This window comes from Chaetura pelagica, unplaced genomic scaffold, assembly GCF_000747805.2.
Source record: "Chaetura pelagica isolate M959 unplaced genomic scaffold, ChaPel_1.0 scaffold24, whole genome shotgun sequence".
NCBI classification, from domain to species: Eukaryota; Metazoa; Chordata; class Aves; order Apodiformes; family Apodidae; genus Chaetura; species Chaetura pelagica.
Window position 1 is genome coordinate 1550392 of NW_009953077.1, and position 15910 is coordinate 1566301.

General features: G+C 41.1%; 1 protein-coding gene across 1 annotated transcript in view; it reads left to right on the plus strand.

Moving 5' to 3' along the window:
- Nucleotides 1-15910, plus strand: part of FOXP1 (forkhead box P1) — a 307907-nt gene that overhangs the window by 65971 nt on the left and 226026 nt on the right. Inside the window, exon 2 of the mRNA XM_009996885.1 lies at nucleotides 15766-15847. The gene's annotated coding sequence lies outside the window, so the exon portion shown is untranslated. The remainder of the gene's footprint in view (nucleotides 1-15765; nucleotides 15848-15910) is intronic.

Sequence of the window (15910 nt, forward strand, 5' to 3'; positions counted from 1 at the left end):
CAGGAATTATAGGAGCTCTCAATGTCTTCCCTGGGAACAGGATAGCTGAAGATCTTTTTTTCTGTGGAGAGGGAAACATGAGAACTCATTGTTGTGAAGCGGCAGAACTGAGTCACCAAGGGTTTAGTCAAAGAAGAAACACATCTCAACAGTGCGAACCAGAATAAAAAATGTGCTTTCTTCATTACTCATTATACCACAACGAGAATCAAAATCACTCAAAAATTGTTGTAGCAGCTATATGTTGCTTAGATAAAATAATCTGGAAAGGATAGTTTTTGTGGGAATGGCTTTTGATTTATGCAATGCAATATGTGAAGCCAACTTGCTGTGAGTTTTTCCAGTTATGTGCAATTATGTTAGATTTAATCAAAGAGCTTCAAATTACTTACACCATTTCATAACGCTTACATGGTACCTCTGGGTGTCACTGAATGAGTTGTGGCCACTTAAGTGCAAACAACACAGTGGGAAAATTAATTTAAAAATTCATTGTATAACTAGATGCTTAATTCTTAGAGCTACATTATGTTCTGGGTTGTTTTGATGTATTTTAAGCATAAATCCTATTTTTTAAGATAAATGGTAAGCAATTCTACTTGCTGAGTTTAATCTATCATGTCAAACCTGGTCCTTCAGCTTCTTTCCTGCTTCCATAGAGGTAGCCAGTGTGGTAGAGATTTCATCTTGAAATCAGTGTGGTATAACACATCACAGCACATACTGCCCTGCTTCAAAAAACATGCTGTGCCACCCTGCCCATCAGCTGGTGGGACAAAACCACATTGCCCTTATTGATTCCGTGTGATGAAGCCACCAAGCTTTGGCTGGTTGGGCTCACGGGGACAAATCAATCCACATGTTGGCTGTCAGCTCTTGAGAGCAGATGAAGCTTTGAAGATGGATGTGAGCACAGGTGAATAGTTTTGGTAGCCACATCTTCATGGAGCCTACATTCCTGACCTCTGCAATGGGCTTTTTTGTTGATGAACCTGCACCAAGTGTCTGTTCTCTATTCAGTCATTCACAAGCTGCTCTTTGGCATTAATAGAGGGAGGGATTTATTAATTTCTCCTGTTGAAGGAGGTTTAATTAGTTCCGGTAATATTTCATGTTTTAAGTGTCTGAAAAGCACAAAATGGCTCCTGAGGAAAATGGAGGCAGTTTGAAGGGAGAAACCTTCCTCCATACCCTGAGAAGCCTTTTTAAATGCAAAAAAAAAAAGGGCACAAGTCTTGTCAGTTCTCAGTGTATACCTGAATTTTTATTTTTTTTTGTTTAAAGCATATAACTGCCTTGTAACAGTTTGGGTTGTTTGTGAATTTTCTTGGTGTGAACCTGTGGGCAGAGAAACAAATATGGCATGAAAAGATCTTGGTCAGTTGTTTCTGCAAAATGCAAAACCTGTGTTGCCTGTGTAGGTTTGTGGTGGGGCTGGTTCTGGCAGCCCCCCCGCTGTTGTGTTGCTGCAATGGCCAAAGATCTCGTAGCAGCTTTAGGAAACTTTGCAGCTCCTGAACAGTCAAATAACAGAAGCACCTTTTGTATTATTTTTCAGAGAGGCCCTGACTTTGTGCATCATCAGTTCAACACTTTTGAACTTCAAATGTAGTTAATCTGGAAATGGTTGTGAAAGAAATGCACTCTTTTTAGTAAATCTGTGTCTTAGAAAAGAAAATAATTTATACTTAACCATACACAATGAATAGCTATGTAACAATAAGCTTCCTCCCCTTCTCCTCCACCCCAGGAAAAGCAAGAGAATCTATAAATTTTAGTATTTTTGAAATCTTTGCTCTCCTGCAGCTGCTGGAAAAATGGGTCTGTGTTGGCAGAGCTGGGTACACAAATCCAGGGGTAAATAAAAGGGTTTTGCTGACGCAAGCGTTGTGAGGCCCTCACGGCACGTGAGTGGAAAACTGGTCAAATGGGCAAACAAAGTGATGTGCCTTCCTGAGGATCCCGGGCAAACCTAGGACTGGGAAGCAGGAGTGAGAGATAGTTTGTTTATTTTTTTTCCTTTTTTTTTAGTGTGAATGTTTTTAGAACATTACTGACTGTTAGTGTCAACAAAGAAGTACAGAGGAAGAAAAGCACAAATAAATGCCAGACTGGAAAGGTGCATCAGAACACAGTGATTAGATAAGCTTTATTTTTGTTGCCTTTGGTGCCAGAGTAAGTATGTGAAAACTAATGCACCGCGGAGGACAGGTTTGTGGTTGAAATACACTTGATGGATTTTGACAAATTAAACAGTTGTAAAGATGTTTGGAAGTTTTCCAGATCTTTACTGTTATTTATGTCACCAAACTAAAAAAAAATCAGTGGTTAATTTGCAGTTCTTATAATTTTTATGATACTTATGTTGTTGTAAATTTAGCAGCGTGCGGCATCAACTCAGCGGGATACGTTTTATGTTGTCAGCTACCTTTTGACATCGTAATAGATTTCAGTTGCCAAAGCTTCGGGGAAAGAGAGAGAATAAAATGTGTGTGCTGTGTGAGTGCTTGGATCAAACCCAGGCAGGAGAGGAGCTGGTCTGTGGGGTGGCTGCAGAAGTCAGGCTTGGTCCTTGGGGGATGGCAGGGATGCTCTGGAGCCCTCATGCGTGTGGTAATGAATGTGTTTTAAGTGGTGAGGATGGTTAAGGTGCTGACAGGATTGGGCCCCACAGTATAGTTGATAGGCCTTTGAAGTCTAGGTGGCTGCTTCTGGCTGATAACAGCTTCTTGGGTCACATCCCATCACATGGACCTTCTCCTGACCCAGTGTCCCAACTGTGCCTGGCACAGGCAGTAGCTAAGGGGAGGGAGGTTGAGATCTGGTCTTCCAGCAGTTGTCAATCTCATGTCTGTCTCAGCATGTAACCTGGTTTTGGGAGACTGTCCTCCCCCAGATTCTTTGTATTAGTAACTTTCTCCAGAAGTGTTTGTCCATGGTGTGTTTCCTGGGTAAATATGAAACAGGCCAAGTCTGGCATGCCTCCTCCATGGGAGGAGCTTTTGTCCTTTGAGATGGTGTTGAACAAAAAGTCGGTGCCCAAACAGGAGTCTTACAGACTGCTCTGATACCTGAATTCTTACATTTTGCAAGCATTTTTATAGAGACTTTTTGCAATATTTTTCTTTTTATAGAGACACTTCTTCAACTGTCTCCTATCCTGGAAAAGGGATGGATGTCTTAAGTTTAGGTGGCTTAAAGAAATGCAGTTGTTTCTCTCTTGGGAAGCGTATTTAAGCGGGTTAAAAATTAGGTTTTTAATTCAGGGAGTGAGATCTGCCTTGGGAACGTGTGACACATGAAATGGACTTTGTATAAAGCTGAGCCATGCCCTTCCCATCTTTTGTTTCTTTCAACATTTGCCCTTTGCCTCCTAAGCCTGAAAATGGAAGAATTTATGAACGGTTGTTTCCTCCGTGTTTGTGGCATTAGCCACTTTTCTCAAGGGCGTTTCACGTGCTCTTTCCACTCTAATGGGATTGTCCATTGAGTTCAGCTCTGGCACATTGGGGATCCATTTGCACAGATAGCTGATTAAGCTGAACCTTCCTCATCCTTAGGTAATCCCAAAATACGCAAATTGTTACGGTGAGATTGGTTTTCTAATATTTTGGGGTTTATAATTAAGCGCTTTGTAGTTGTCCTCCCCCTCCACCTCCCTCCTCATTGGAGTCTTTAGCTGTGCTGACACCAGCTCTCCCCTTCCCTTCTTTTTTTGGTCTTGATCGTCTTACTTTTCTTTCCATTTCCCTGGAGGTAGTTTTGTGTCTGCCTCTTTCACTGAGTACCTCTTCAAAGCTGCATGGCTTGGAGTGCATTCTGGGCACAAAGAAAAGATCATCGCTCTGTTGCTTGGTTTTTGCTGGGCCTTCCTCACCACGATCACAGCGGCCAACGCTGGAGAAGAGCGTGGATGTAGCCTTTGGGAAAAGGCACGTGTTTACTTTGGACTTAATTTTACTGTCCTCATCTTTTGGCAAAGGAGGGATTGGAGATGGGACGACTGAGTGGGCTCCATTTGCAAGTAAGATGATTAGGCGTTGGTGTGAGCACCGAGGAGCTGAGCAGCCCCCTGCACACGCCAGCACCACCATGTTCCTTTGCTGCTCTTCAGGTGGAAGATGCTGCTTTTGTGTGTTGGAAGAAGAAGACCAAATTTCCATTTTGCTTTGCAGCAGACTAGTATGTTAGTCTGTATTTGCTGGCTAGACTTATTCTGGCTAATGTTTGCCAGATTCTTCTATTACATATTAAAATAAGATCTTATGAGTGGGTTTTGTTTTTGTGAGTGTTTCAAAAAACTAGGCCAGCCCTAACAAGCACATTTTTGTTTCTGTTTTTGCATTTTGTCATTTTACATATTGAAAAATGGAATGCAAAAAAAAAGCCTGTTAACATAAAAAAGAAATAAAGAATTGCATTATTCTGCATAAGGGTTAGAATCTGACTGATAGTTCATATATAGAGACTTCATTTTTTTTTATGGTGTTCCCTTTCCCCACCCAAAGATCACAGATGCTGTGATAAAAAAGTGCCCTTTTAGTAAATGCTTTTCTTTTCTAAACTTGGCCTAAAGAGGGTCACACAGTGATTTTCTTGCTAATAAATGCAGCAAGTTTTAGGTGCAAATAACAGGCAGATATTAATTTGGTGGGGCAAGAACTTCTAAAAGAAAATGCACAGCCTTTTCCCCTCCTTAAATCCAGCTATTTCAATATCATAAAGTTTTTATATGGACCATCAGTGGAGTAGCCCTGTTTGAAGAATTGAGCTTAAAAAATGTCTTTGTAAATTCAGATTTTAGGTCTACCTATTTGGAGGACGTTCTGTATGATAAATGACCCTTGTAAGACAAAAAAAAGAAAGTAATTTTGCATGTCTGCTTCCTAGGATGTGTGATAATAATAAATGAACATTTTATATATCATTATATATATATCATGGCAGAACAAAAATCAGAAGATATATTATTCATTATTCCTGTTACTTTATATTTAAAAGGCAAAGGTTTTTGCTGCTTTGCCAAAACAACGGCTACAGAATATATTTGTGACAGCCTGCACAAATACAGAGTGGAGAGATCATCCAGGTCGTTAGCACTGGAGAGAACAGAGATGCCTTTAGTTGTCTTCTTTGGAACATTAATACATTAATGCTGAGATTTCAGTATTGGCACTATTAAAAATTAAACTGGAGGGGCAGCGTGCAGATCATATGCTTTAGTGTACGTTGTCAGGTGCAGTGTTTGCATATTTAACCTGCCATTCCAACACTAAAATGGATGTTTGAGGCTGAATTTGGCTTTCCAAGGGACACTTTTTCCACCACCCCTGATTTAATTGCAGTAGCAGGGCTTTCTGTAGATGCATTTGCAACACCTGAGCAAAAGTTGCACTGCTTAAAATCAGAGGAGGCTAAGGAGTCACTTGTTTGCTGTCCTGAAGTCCTCTTGTTCTTCTCCCCATCCTCCCTCCGCCACGTCCGCAGCTACTTTGCAATATGCAGCCCCCTCCGAGCACCGCCTGCGGAACTGGAGTAGCTCTGGCATGTAGATTTCCCAGTGGGAGAACTTGTGTGGATGGTAATTTTAATGAGACCTGATTTAAGCAGTAGAATAGATCCATAAAACTAATACAAGCAGACTTTCAAGAGCTCTAATATTTGTCAGGGTAGTGAATTTTAGAGGTGCATCCATTGGCATGGTAAAGAATATTATAATCTCAAAAACTGAACCTGTATTAATTCAGATTGTTTCTATGCAAAGTACTATTGAGAACTTCTCAAATCCAGGGCAGGCCAAATATAGACTTATTTATTTTTGAGGCTCAACTTTCGTCCAAAAATCGTGCTGGAACCACAGGGACCTGAAAGCTGTGCTCTTTCTGAATGAATGCAAAGTCTGTACGAGTGCCCACAGCTGTGTGTCTAAGCTGTGACAAACCCTTAGCTTTGCTTTTTTTCCCCTTCATTTAGGGCCACCACTTGGTCCATATGTATTTCAACCTAGGAGCTGTCACACCTAGTTATATATGGCAGTAACATGGTTCTCTTCTGTCCTGAGGATTCAGGCGTGACACCCATCCCAGAACCTGAATCCCACTTCAAGTAAAAACGTTTCTCTGTGGCTTTTATTTTGCATCCTGGTGCTCAGAAGTGTCTCTAGCTGTTACTGGAAACTGCATAGTTCTGCTTGGCGTTATTAAGCTGTTTTCTTTCCCTTGCTCTCCTTCCTAGCCCTTTCCTTCTGTCCTGTTTGGGTGTGTTTGTTTGTTTTTCCCAGGTAGCTTTTTTCACTTTGGCTATCTCCAATGGCAGTGAGTAAAAGAGCAGGTGGAGAAAACTCAGTGCAGGAGCTCAAGATGGGAATGGGAAGAGCTGGAGCATAACAATGGAGGCTGGGGAGACCCAGCAAGCAGCAGCAGACAAGGGGGAAAGAGCAGGAGAGCATGGCATGGAGAGCGGAAAAGGTTCAGAGGGAGGGATGGATGCAAAGAGGGCAAGGAGAAGGAGGTCAGAGGACTCAGCATGCTGGCTGAGTGGAGAGATGCTCTGCACCACGGGAGAGGGACCCTGACTCTCTCCCATCCCGGACCCAGGCTGGGGCGACCCACTCACTGCTCAACTGCAGGCAGGAAGGAGGTGGCTTCTGCCAAAGCCAGTGGGGACATGCATTTAAACAGGGAAAAAAGTTTGCTTTTTTTTTTTTTTTTTTGCAGGATATGCTAAGTGATTTTGCAGTTTGAGTAGAGTGGCATTATTGCACTTAGCTCTGCATTTATTAAATGAATTTGTTCTCCAACTCAAGTGTTAAGTGTGTATTATGAAACCTCAGAGCCAATCTTAGCGGTCACAGTGTGCAAATATTTTTAAAATTATGTAATTAAACAGGGTTTGGGCTGCAGTGTCCTTGCAGTTTGAGTAGAGTGGCATTATTGCACTTAGCTCTGCATTTATTAAATGAATTTGTTCTCCAACTCAAGTGTTAAGTGTGTATTATGAAACCTCAGAGCCAATCTTAGCGGTCACAGTGTGCAAATATTTTTAAAATTATGTAATTAAACAGGGTTTGGGCTGCAGTGTCCACCAAAGTGATTTATTAATTGAATGGTTTGATTAAATTTAATGTTAGTTTATACAGAAAGGGTTGGTATCTGTTTCATAGATAGGGACATCTTGTGGGGCTGTCAGTGATGGTTCAGAGGTCCTTAGGAAGAATCTTTAGCACCCAATTAAATATTAACCAAGAAGATGTGACTCGTTCTTTCTCTGTCCCTGAAACTGTGTTTTGACATCTAAGGCTGGTGATAAAAATTTGCTTGGCAGAGTCCCTTACAATGCACTCTATTTATCACTAGATTATTTCTAAATTAATCAGCTAAAAATCTTTCCAGTGTAATTGTTCTGGGACTCAGTGCTGTGCGATGTGTGTAAATAAAAAATGCCCTTTTAATTTCACATTAACTGTATCAGTTGGCCGCTGTTGCAGCCAAACTGTATCTGTTTCAGTAGAATGTCATTTTAAAGGTATTGTGGTTACTGAGCAGCAGCTGTGATTGAAAAGTATGTAAACTAATCTTTAGTTGCTCGTGTCATTTTTATATTCTTATGTCAGAACACAAGAAGGCTGCTTTAAATTTGTCTTTCACTGTGTATTAATTTTCAAGTCTAATTTTTCTTGAGTTAAAGCATATACTGCGTTCTCTACTACACATTACCATTCAGTGCCAAAGTAAATGGCTACTTGTGAAAAAGTACAAAATTAGTTCCTGCTTGATTACTGTAAAATGCATATTTATTTTCATAGGGAGAGTTTTTATTGCCAGTACATAAAGTACAATTATCCTGCATGGTGTTGGTGACTTAGAAGACGAAGTAATCAAGCACCATATATTTATTTCTGTGAAGAGCAATAAGTTTTAGAGCTGTGCATTGCTTTCCCAAGAACAAGGAGAAAGGTACAAAGGGTTTTGATTTTTTTTTTCTTTAGGCTTATGCTGTGTGTTGTTCCTGCTCTTTTAAATGCAGAACATTTAAAATTAAATCCTCAGTTAATATGTCTGCATAAGAACTTCTTTGTCTCTTGATGCCCAACCATTGAAAATTAAATGTGGTTGTAGAGAAGTATTTATTCATACCATACCTCACACCTGATCTTGTGTCAGTATGACATCATCTTTGCCACAAAGATTTCTGGTGGTTTAAAAACGTTCCGTTGTGAAATAAGTGGGAGAGGTAGAAAAGGGCCAAGGAAGGCAACAAAAATAAACTATTAGTGGGATTTGATGTTTGGCCAATTAAAAAAAAATATGAAAAAGTCCTATTCTGAGGGCCACATGCTGCCTTTGATCTGTACACAGGACTTCCATTTGTGCCGGTGGCTGTTCAGCCTGCAAAGGGGAGGCTGGATATGACTTAATTTGTATGTTGTGGGAAGTACATTTTCCTAGCATGTGGTCTAGCTTACTTGAAGAATCTGAAATGCGTTATAAATGTAAATGCTGTGTTTAAGTAAAAATTCATTATGTTTCGGTGGTTTCCAAAAATGCACAGGATTTGACCTTAAAGTGTTATTTCAAGGTGTTATGATGTATGAGCTAGACTTTGTAGTCTTCTAAATTAAATCTTTGAACATGTTATTATTGTATTTTGGCATCGCCAAGATGTAGTTCTCAGCTATTTTCTGTCACAGCCTGCATTTTTCTAACAAAAGTAACGAGACAGGGCCGGATTCTTCTGTGAGAGGTGTGCACAGGATGGGGACTACGCTGCCTAACTGTGGTGTAACCAGCGGTGGGTCAGGCCCCTCCCATGAGAGTCCAAGGTCACGCCAGCTCCTCATCCATCCGCAGCTCGCCACTGGGAGGGAGCTCCTGCAGAAACGTGGGTGCAGCCACCGCCCAGCACTGCCCCCTTTGCCCATTGCAGAGCACCACGTAGGATGTGGTGAAGGGTTTAGCGTTTGGATCCAAATCTGGTTCATATATAAAAGAGGTTGTGTTTCTGTTTGGAAAATATGAGCCCCTTTTACGTAGCCCAGGTGTGGATTAGCTCTCTAAACCATTCGCCCGTTTCTGTCTTTGTGGGAGACTGTTTTCAGTTCTTACAAAGAGGCCGTAGAAGTGAAGCCATAGAAGCAGCAGCAGCAGTCCAAAAATGGATTTAAAAAAAGTTTTTAAAAAAATTAGCAAAGTGTTTGTGATCTCAGGTTGGTAGTCTGGGTCTAGACGTAACCGCTCTACATACACTTGTTTCCAAAGAAAATAGCTGCAAAACATTTCCAGCTATGGCATGAGTGCTGAGGGCTTGTATTCTCCATCCTGAAGTAACAATCATGTCTTCATGCCAGAGCAGGGCACGCGGTGCTGCAGGCTGTGGGGCACCATCCACGCTGTAGTGTGTGTCCCCCCAGGCAGCACCCAGGCAGGGGAGTGTGCAGGCAGGCAGGCAGGCAGCCACGGCCGCGGGGAGAGGCAGGGCTTGGGCCAGGGTATGTTGTTGTAGAAAAGTCGATTAAGAAGAAGAGCTCTGAGTCAGCGCCCGGGGCCGTGGCCGCCGGTCGCCCAAGCGCCAGAGAGACTGTCTTTGAAGTTTTGTTTTTGGTACCAGTTTCGTGTCGCGCGCTCGCAGTATGAATCACGATGGTTACGCGGGTGATTTTCCCTCAAAAATGATGCCAACCCCAAACAATCATAGGGCTGCCCTTTCAGTCACTTTCAGTCACGTGGCTGGCTGTCCATCCTGGGGTGGTTGTCCACTGGGGGCTTGAGGTGGGATGGGAGAGCACCTGTGCAGCCAGCAGACCTCAGAGGCTTTTCCTCTATCCATGGCCAGGAGCTCCCCATTTTCCTCCTCTGTCATGAGCAGGCTGGCTCCAGGATGGGGTCAGCCTGAAATATTTGGTGCAACTATTCAAAATCCTGGATGGAAAAGGGATTGTAGGATATTCCACTTCCCCTCCGTAATTCCTTCCCTGCGTCCCAAGGGGGGTGATGCTTAGAAATGCAGCCAACCTCGAGTTCAAAATGGATTGCTTACCCGTGTTTCTTGAACAGCTAATTTTACTGGCAAGTTATTATTCACCCTCTGCTATTTTCACACTGTGACACAAAACTAGAGAGAAGAAGAGATTGAAATTTTGACTGGTACGTTATCCTGATACCTGAGATGCTGTGTCGATATGAGAGTATCTTTACCACAAGGACTTTCTTGGTGGTTTTAGAGATCCCAGTGTGAATAAGTAGACAAAGCAGAACTAATAACTCAAGGAGCAAAAATATTTTTTTCTTAAAGAAATTGATTAATAAACATGCAAATATGTACTGTATGCATATTAAATATAATTTCAAAATGTGATGGGCAGGAAGCATAAGTGATGCCATTTGGTTTCATGGCATCAGTGTGGGTTGATTAAGGGGGTGGGGATAAATTTTGGGGATTATTGATATAGCTTGAGTAGAGCCAGATGGCTGTATTACACATCTTTTGTGTTCTTGTTTGCTTCTTAAAGCAGTTGCAGAATTATGCCCTGGGCAAAATTTACTCTTTGCTTGTATGTTCCCCTGTGAATTTACTTTTGACAAACTACTTCGCAAAGAGGGGAAACGCCGTGCTATGTGCCCGCAAACTCATCTCTTCCCTTTGCATTTGTGAAGCCAACAGCCCTCTCCTCATGAAATATTTTGTAACTTGTGAAATAAATTAGCAGTGGGGGCAAGTTCAGTGTGTGTGTGTTGTGTATTGCTCCCCCTCTCTATGCAAAATTGATTTACAGAGTGTGTAACTTTTAAAATTTTCCTTGCAGTGTTTTGGAGAAGAAACTGTGGAAATGGCAACCAGCTTGTTTTAATGTGCCACTTTAGGTAGTATTCTTCCATTAGAGAAATGTTATCTTAGAGATTAATGAGCTAATTTTTCCATTACTTTTTTTTTTTTTTAAGTTTTGAGATTGTGGTATACCTGATTCATGTGATCAAAAACATACTTTGTGGTATTCAGGTTGAGTGGGAGAAGGTTGTGCTGGGTGGGTGGTTTTTCACTGGGTGTTTGTGACATTTGTTGGAACTGCTTATCACCGGAACCACCAAAATTTACATGTATTTGTTATTTCCCTTTGAAAGCAAATTTTTATTTCCCCTAAGATGTGGAGTTTTTGTGAAGGCCTGGTAAGAAAGAATTTGTCTGATTTGTGCCTCACACTGGTTTTCATGGGTGTAATTCCATTGACTTAGCTGAAGTTCCTTCTGGTTTACAGTGCTGTAGACCCCTGAATGACAAGGTCCCTCAACATCTAGCAGTTATCGTGGAAACAGTGATGCTTGCAAATGTTTTGTCCCCATATGAAATGGTGTGCTTGGAGAAGGGCTTACTTCACTTGCAGCAGCAGGATTTCTATTGGGGACCGATGAAGGCAGCCACTGGCTTGGTGGTCTCCCACCTGCATCCCCTGTCTGGGCAAAGCTGAACCCCTCTTTTTTCCCAGGCTGTGAGTAGCAGCTTCAGGAACCAGCACTTGATATGAAAATGGGCAATGACCCTATTGAAATCTCTGACTAGTTTAGTCACAAGTCTGAGGCTGAAGCAACTTACTTTTTATAATGATGCCATTGTGCTCATCCTATCTGATCGGTTCTTAAAATGTTTTAGTAAGTCTATCTTACAACATTATAAGAAGATAATCAGCTGCCTTAGAAGGTCCCCATCTGGAGTATAGAGTTCTTTTACTGAAAGATGTTTTGCCTTTCTGAGATAGCTCTCTCATTTCATCATCTGTTGTGCAGAGATGAAGTGCATATGAAAAGTCAGTGACTCTGAATCCATCTGTTGTTATTATTTTCCACTGATAATTGGCTTGAACAATGAAATGTCTGTGTCTGTAGCCTTTGAAACTGTACACCCTGTTTATTTTCTGGAGGTCTTGCTCCACTCACCCCCCCTAGGCACCCCTCCTCTTTTTTTTTTTTTTAATTCTGTTTTTTTTGTTTCATTTTTCTCTCAAGCTCATAGCTAGTGGAGCTTGCATGAAGATGACATCTTTGACTCTGTGCATCAGCATGTGTCACTCAGCATCTAAAGCTTGCCTGCCAATTTTGTTAGGGTCCTATGTCTGTTCTGTGTGAGTACAGAGTAGGCTTAAAACAAGAAGGCTGGCAGATCCAGAGTTCATAGATACCTTACCTGAAATGTAGTATTTATTTCACTTTCTCTATTAAAATATTAATTTAGAGCCCAGTATCTAATACCTATGGAATTAGATACTACCTGTAATTGTATAATATATTCCGTTGCATCCAGTTTTGTGTGTTGCAGGGTATTAATATTGGATTCCACTAACAGCAGTTCCATTAGCTTGCTCAACCAGTATGAGATATATATGAGCAGGGAGGCATAACTACCAGCCAGAACTGCCAAAACAGTCATTAGAAGCTCCATTGGGATGGACAAAAGCTTTTACACAGTGATATACTGATTAAATTTTGTTCTATGGTTTATTTGCATCAAGGTTAGATCACTATCGTCCATGTGAACCGTATTATCTGACACCTTATTTGGAAGGTCATTTCAATGCGAAAATAGTGAACGATACAGGGGCTCTAAAATTTCTTGCAGAATTCTCTTGCAGGGGATTTTTATGTGGTTAGGCTTGACTAGCTCACGTTAGCAATTGTATTGTGTTTTAACACGGTGAGTTTATCCAAGGAGAAGTAAGAACTCCCTCCGTTCTATACGAGTGCTCAGTGGAACTGAACGTGCCTGATCCGCATTAAAGCTGTGAGTTATATCCAGTATCCTTTGAAATAATCTGTGGCACATGCTTGAGAATCCAGTAAATGTGTTGCATCTTCTACAGCTTGAATCTTTTTGTGTCTGCCTGCGTTTAAATGCTCTTTCAGAGTGAAATTTTGGTCCTGGACACAGTCGAGTCGTCCACGTTACGCTGTAGTCTGGAGCACGAGAGAGTGAGGCAGAGGAGTATAATCTTATTTGTGTTTCAATGACAATCATTTAATACTGCAAGTTATTAAAAAATAATTAAATTACTAAAACCAACATGTAGCTAGGACTTACAATAAGAGGTCAATGTGATTTGATTCCTTAAGTTAGGAGGGGACACTGGTGAATTCCAATTGCTTTAAAATTGTGCTGCTTCATTCTATTTCTGGAATGGAAGGATAAATGAGACTGAGAAATAATTTATTTCTCCAGAAGCAAGAGTAAATCACAGTATATAATTATGTATATTTGATTATATTAATAAATGCTTAGAGGTGCTTTGTGGCTAACACAGTCTCTAATTTAGTTGCTTTTTTGAAGTAAATGTAGTTTTGAGGAGTCAGTTTATGAGAGTAATATTTTGAAAATAATGTTTTTAAGGGAAACTTCAGGAATTTCTTCCTTTTTTCCAAATAAACTAGTAAGTGGGTGTGCATAATGGAGTAATTCCTAACAGCTAAAATAGGTCTGTGTGTAAAATGTCTCATATGGTAAATAAAACAAGGACAGTACAAGCAAATTCAAATTTAATCTGTCAACTAAAAGTCTCTGTATTAGTTTTAAATCCTTGTTAAGAAAAAAGTGGTCCAGGAATGCATTGGGTGTCAGCACGGTTAATGAAAATGAATTTTACAGGTGGTGTTTGCTTGTGTTTCTTCTGCTGTGGGGAGAGGGTGGCTGAGCCAAAGCGGGCACAGCACACGATTCAGCTCTTTGCCAGAGCAATCAATGCTTAGATTAGAAATGAACGTTTGGCGTTGAGTTGTTGGTGCTGTTGTTATTTACTATTATACGAGCAAATCATTTAGTGCTATGATTTTATTTGATTTTGTAGCTCCTATCCCCTTTAACAAGCCGTGTAGCTTGTCAGAGATCAGGACAGGTAGAATGCACAGCAGGCGTCTGATTTGAGCCAGTTACTCATTTGCTGAGTGTTTGTGTTTATGCAAAGGGGCCTCTTCCTGCATATTTAATCTAGAGTAAGGCAGTGGCTTTTGTTGTGTTTAGACCACATACCTTCAGTCCTTCCTTACACTGCAGCCAGTGTTGAAGCACAGAAAGGCTGGATAGTCAAAAGTGCTTCAGTGTTTTCAAACTCTCAACTTTCTGCAGTTGGTTGGGAATTACTGTACAGCTCTAAGCCTTTTTCTTCCTCATTAATGGGTAAGTTTGCACTCCGGTAGAATAAGATACGTTTGTTTCTGTTCCATTTTTTAAATGCACAAAATGTTTGTTTTTAATTGTCCGAATCTACTTAAGCAAACCTTGTCCGCTGAGGGAGTTTGTGGCAGGGAATTAGATGAAGAATACAGGTGTTTCTGGAAAATACTTCTGAATCAGGTACTGACTGCCGTATTGCACTAGGCAGGTATTTCGGGGAGGGAGGGGGGGAATGAGTTCGGCGTTACTATTCTTTGTACTAACAAATCCTGTTTTGTAACTATCCTGAAGATAATGCTTCCATTGTTAGCGAAAAGCTTTCAAACGGTGTGCAACGCAGAACTGCAAAAAGCAGCAGTAAAAAAAAAGAAAGGGGGGGTGAGGGGTGGGGGAAGAAAACCCCAACCCTCTGGTCTTTATTGTTTCCTTCGCAAGGGTCCTCACTCAGATGTCTGCGCTGTAATAGGAAGGTTTTTCTTGTGTGGAAATTGAATCGTCTCTTCATTGATATTAATAGCACACTGGAGATGTTAGCCATGATGCAGAGCACCAGGACTGGAGAGTGGGAAACCTGATATTGCAGGGGGAAAAAATGACAGTCCTATTGCTCCTCAGTGTGGGAGACATCCCTCCCTGAGAGCAGAGTTTGCATAATGGCATCCTGGTTTAACTATTGACTTATAGGTATTTTAATCTCAGGCTCTTTCTTTTAGTGTGGGCATAATGACTGTTGCTCGCTCTTGCACTTATTAACTGCACAGCTCGGGCTCTGATTCAGGCTGGGCAAATTAAGTTGCAAAAATGACTTTGGAGAAAATCTGTGTGCTGTGCCTGCTCAATGTGTGTACTGTGTATGTAGTGTGTGCTGGGTTAGGAGAATGTCAGAGTCCGATGAGAGGGAATTGGTATAAAAAAAATGAAAGAAAAGATGGCAAAGGGCACGTGTTGAGAGCAGCCGGTTGTAGTGCAGGGAGCGCTTGGAGAAATGTGGAAAATGTGCAGCGAGGCCAGAAGTAGTAGTTTTGGTTACCAATTAACTATTTCCTTCGTTTGAGTAACTCCTCTCTAACAGAAGAGTGTGCTGTTCCACCACATGTTGGAAAGTGTGAGAATCTGAATAAAATTTCATCAACCTTATTAAAATATGTAGGGACTTTGGTCTTCTTGGGTACAAATCAGCCTACAGACTCAGAGGCATTTATTAACAAGAAGACTGCTGAGGATTTTTAATAACAAAATTACAAATGCCATATCTAATTGTAAGTGTATTACTTTTATGCACCAGTTTTTTTTTAAAAAAGGCAGAAAAAAACCCAACAAAAACCAACAAAACTTTTTATGGGGAAAAGTACCTCAGTCAAAGCACCTTGTGTGATTAGTGCTATTGTATTCTTAAATTTTGATTGATAGAGATAATAGTTTTCACTTAAAAATACAGACAGGTACTTTAACTTTCCATGACAATAGCTATTTGCATTTCTTTTATCTTTTTGTTTAACATTTGTGGGGGTTGGGACGGATTTGATTATTAACTCTTATTGCACACCGAGGTAAATGCTAAAACAAAGCTTTTGTTAAAGCTTCAAAGGTAAAAACAGCAAATATTGTTTTTAGGCTTCAATATTTAAAGGCTGTTAAAGGATACCTGGAAAATATTTTCACATGACCATGACCCAGGGTGTCACTTGCCTGGCAGGTAAGGAGGGGAGTGCGGGGCCCGCCCGCGCTGAGGGGCGCGGGTCACGGCGGGGCGGGGGGG